Source organism: Pteropus vampyrus, unplaced genomic scaffold (assembly GCF_000151845.1).
Source record: "Pteropus vampyrus isolate Shadow unplaced genomic scaffold, Pvam_2.0 Scaffold76, whole genome shotgun sequence".
Taxonomy (NCBI): Eukaryota; Metazoa; Chordata; class Mammalia; order Chiroptera; family Pteropodidae; genus Pteropus; species Pteropus vampyrus.
The window spans coordinates 1,770,032-1,774,371 of NW_011888857.1; the positions used below are offsets into that span (position 1 = coordinate 1,770,032).

At 36.0% G+C, this 4,340-nt stretch overlaps 1 pseudogene; it reads left to right on the plus strand.

Moving 5' to 3' along the window:
- Positions 1-2,650: 2,650 nt before the first annotated feature.
- Positions 2,651-3,037, plus strand: LOC105293709 (annotated as a pseudogene).
- The last annotated feature ends 1,303 nt before the right edge of the window (positions 3,038-4,340 follow it).

The window sequence follows — 4,340 nt, forward strand, 5'->3', positions numbered from 1 at the left end:
CAACAGAAAAAATATGCCAATAGAAATTGCAGAACACACTCTATTCTCTCTTTAGGGAACACTTTTGTTTTTTTCTTTTTCTACTCAATAAATAGTGTGCTGTAAGCATAGCAATTCTTCCGCTATTTCCTCACAATAGTGAGAGGAAAACTTGACAATACAGAAGCTCTTCTCTCTGAAAACCAAGGGTTCTGATTTGTGGGGATCACTTGCTTAGAATTCCTAAGAAATAAACCTGAGATTTAGTGTAAGAGTGAAGAGGGTGGATTTTGGAGTCAGGCAAACCTACCTGGGTGTGAATCCCAGTTTAGCTGTGTAAACTGAATTCTGTTATTTGACTTTAAGCCTCAGTTTCCTTGGGTTCCAAATGCAAACACTAGATCCTGGCTAACGAGGTTAAAATAAAGATTAGAGATGATATGGAAAAGCCCTTAACACTGTGCTTAGTGCATAGTAAGCTCCAAACAATGGCAGTTTCCATTCACAGAGGAGCACTTCAGTATACAGATGTGTTTCTAGCAGGACTTATTTGTTACCTGAAAAAGCAGCATGGAAAATGGGAAAGCATTGTCTCAAACAAGAATAACAATAAAATATAAAAATTCTAGAGTCAAATGGCTCCACAGAGGCTCCATACTAGCTATGTGGCCTCTAGAAAGTGGCTTAATCTTTCTGGGTCTCCTCTTTTTCTTCTATAGAAAAGAGATAATATCTTCATCATAGGCACATTGTAAAAAGTCAGTGGTGTTTATAAAAATAAACAAATACATAAATAAGAGTAATGTTTAGCTCATAGCAGGCACTCAGCAGGTATTTGTGCCTTTCCTCCTTTCCCACATGAAGTGCAATAACAGTAAAGAAGCCTATGAAAAGTGTGGTATTCCTGTGTCCCGACATTAATAACGCAAATTACATCTACAGTGTTTCCTACGGTTTTAAGCTACAGTTTACTTTGTGCATTATATTAGTCAAGATTCTTCAGAAAAACAGAACCAGTGAAATGTACATATAGAGAGAAAGAAAATTATTTTAAGGAAGTAGCTAATGCAATTATGGAGGCTGGCTAGTCCAAAATCTGCAGGGTGGGCCTGCTGCCTGAGGACCTAGAAAGAGCTGATATTGCAATTGACAACTAAAGGCAGTCTGCTACAGAATTTCTTTTTGCTCAGGAGAATTCAGTTTTTGGTTCTAATTAGGCTTTCAACTGATTAGATGAGGCCCACCTACATTATAACTGGGGATCTGCTTTTCTCAAAGTCCACTGATTTAAATGTAAACCTCACCCCCCCAAAAAACACAAAAATCCCCTCACAGAAACATCCAGAATAATGTTTGATCAAATATATGAACACCATGACCCAGGAAAGTTAACACATAATTAACCATCACATGCATCTTAAATCATTTCAAAAAATCTCACCTTTGAAAACAAAGACAGGCAACTGGCTTATTAAGCTATATTTGAGAAATTAAAAATGAAGATTCTTGGTGGAGAAATTCTCTTCTTTGATCAGCTCTGGATACCTGGAGGTCGGACTCGAGAGAGGATGCAGAGTAGTGACGAGAATTCGAGCATTCAACATTTGTTCTTCCTCATGAGACTTTCTACTCCTTTTGGATCAAAGATGAATGTCTCTATCACAAAGCAGCGTGTTCGTCACTGGGTTCTCTATAATACTTCATGTTTGTTACTGCCTTCTCAACACGATTCCTAAAAAAACAGTAGATGGAATCTAATGTTATCTGATTCTAGCTTGAAGATAAAGAAAAAGTCTAATCTTCATGTGACATGGCATGTTGTTCTAAACATGAAAAGTAAGACATGTGACATTTTCTGGTATATTTCCTATCCTGTACACTGCATTTCATGTGCACCAAGTGCTTTGAGACTGGCTATAAAATAGCTATGCAAGTTGTTTCTAAAGGCTGTATGCTGAAACACCTTTCTAAATGCTCTGTTTAATTTTCCCCCCACATTGTAATTCATTGTTGGCCTTTTCTACAGTGAATTGTTGGAATTAACCAATAAATCAGCAGGAAAAGACATGCCAATTTCCTTCCCAGTTGATAAATTACAGTATGGGCATGGCGTAGTATGTTTTATTTTGTGTATGTGTGTATCCATGCTTGTGCATGTGTGTTATTTTCCCCACTTAAATTTACTTTTCAAGAAACACTGAAATCTTGAAGCTTATAAATTGCTTGCCAATTTTAATGGTCAGTATAAATATAGTATTATATTTATCATGTGTTATAAAAATCTACTCTATCAATCAATGGGTGGCAGTTATTGACAATTTGAAAATAACATTATTCCAGATTTATTTACATGCATTTACTATAAACAATTCGCTTTAGTTCTTATACTCAATTTGTGTTTGTTCATCAGGATTTTTCTATCTCTCTGTCCTCAGTTTTCTTAGTAATTAACATGGTAAATATGTATTTAAAAAGCAATGTTTCCCATTAATCTGTATATCAGCAACTCCTGTCAATAATGCTATAATATTCTTTCATTCTTTAACAAAATATTAATGTGGTAAAGATAATAAAAGTTATTTTAATGTGGAGAATATTGGATTTTCTTGTCCTATGAAATATAAGAAATGGATTCTTTTCCTCTGTGGCTGCTCGAGGGTCAGCTGTCATCATGAATGACACAGTAACTATCTAGACTAGGAAATTCATGACCAATAGACAATTTCAACAGAAACAAATGGTCACTGACATCCTTCACCCTGGGAAGGCAATAGTACCTAAGACAGAAATCAAGAAAAACTAAATATACAAGACCACAACATATGTCATCTTTGTATTTGGATTAAGAACCCATTTTGGTGGTGGCAAGACAACTGGTTTTGGTATGATTTATGATTTTTTGGATTATGCAAAGAAAAATGAACCTGAACATAGACTTGTAAGACATGGCCTGCATGAGAAGAAAAAGACCTCAAGAAAATAGTCAAAGGAACGCAGGAACAGAGAGAAGAAAGTTAGTGGGACCGTAAAGGCCAACGTTGGTGCTGGCAAAAAGTGAAGTGGAGATCAGACAAGAGCAGTGAAGATTCATCAGTTACTGTGATAGTTGAGCAGATTTTTTATAAGAGGATTAATAAACTAAGAACTTTTTAAAAAAATAAGTAATGGACCCTCTACCCAATGGGCTTACCATTAAGGCACTTTGACAATTATACTTACGAAATGACTCTGCTGGTTAGTAATAACTCTAATGGTAGCTAAGCATACTCCTGGAAAGCCACTTCTCCATCTGTCTATACAGCACACTTCCTTCCTTATTACTGTGCAGCAATGGGGGCAGGGAGGCTGTTCAAGATCACCCAGGACAACCTGTCCTAAGAGACCACCTTCTACATCATCGGGCTCATCTCTATAAGGAAGAATTTTTTTTAGTTTTGTGTGTGTGTGGGTGGTTTTGTTTGTTTGTTTGCTTAGTGTATAATGGCAAGTTCCTCACTGATCAAATAAGAATACAAATATTTCAAAGGTTTTTGTGAGGATCGATCGAAAAATGACTTACACAGTGCCTAGCACAGAGTAAGCCTTCAATAGGTGTGTGTTCTTTGTTTCGCAAAGGAAGAAGTGACTCAAAGTTCTCTTTAGAGAGAACACCTGCAAAACACTTAAACTAAAGGAGGAGAAAAAAGGAAAAAAGTAGTCAAAGAAACCAAGACAATCAGGAAAGGACAGTTAGTACCCAGGACAGACAAGGCCATAGAAGCCAAAAGAAGTTAAGGTTCATGAAAATTTTATAATGCAGTCGCTGAGAGCAAATAGAGTCTAGGACAAGATAATCTAAAATGTTCTTTTTCAAAAGAGTTTTTAAAATATTGTACCCTGTGCTCTGTCTCCATTTGGGAACAGCAGGTTAATACTAGTGCCAGGCCTTTTAAATAATTCAGTCTTCTGACGAAGAGTAAAATACATAAATGAGGGAGACCTGATGTAAGAGAAAGTCACATGGAAAAAAAAATCTAAGAGTTTAATTAAATGAATGCTCCAGATGAAGCACCAGTATAATATAGCTGTCAAACAAACAAGCAAACAAACAAAAAACCCAGAAAAAATACAGCATGAATTAATAGAGGAAAGACATCATTAACAATGGAGGCTAAAGTGATGCACTAATGATTAAATCTGGATTGTTCTTTAGGAAGGACTTGACCAACTACAGTGTGTCTTGATAAAGGCAACTAAAATAATGAGAATGTCATAAAATCATATTAATTCAGGGGAAGTTCAAGAAACAGAGACTGTCTGTTTAATCTGGTTATCAACAAAAGTCCTAGCAGAAAATAGAATCCAGCTCAAATGGTTCAAGG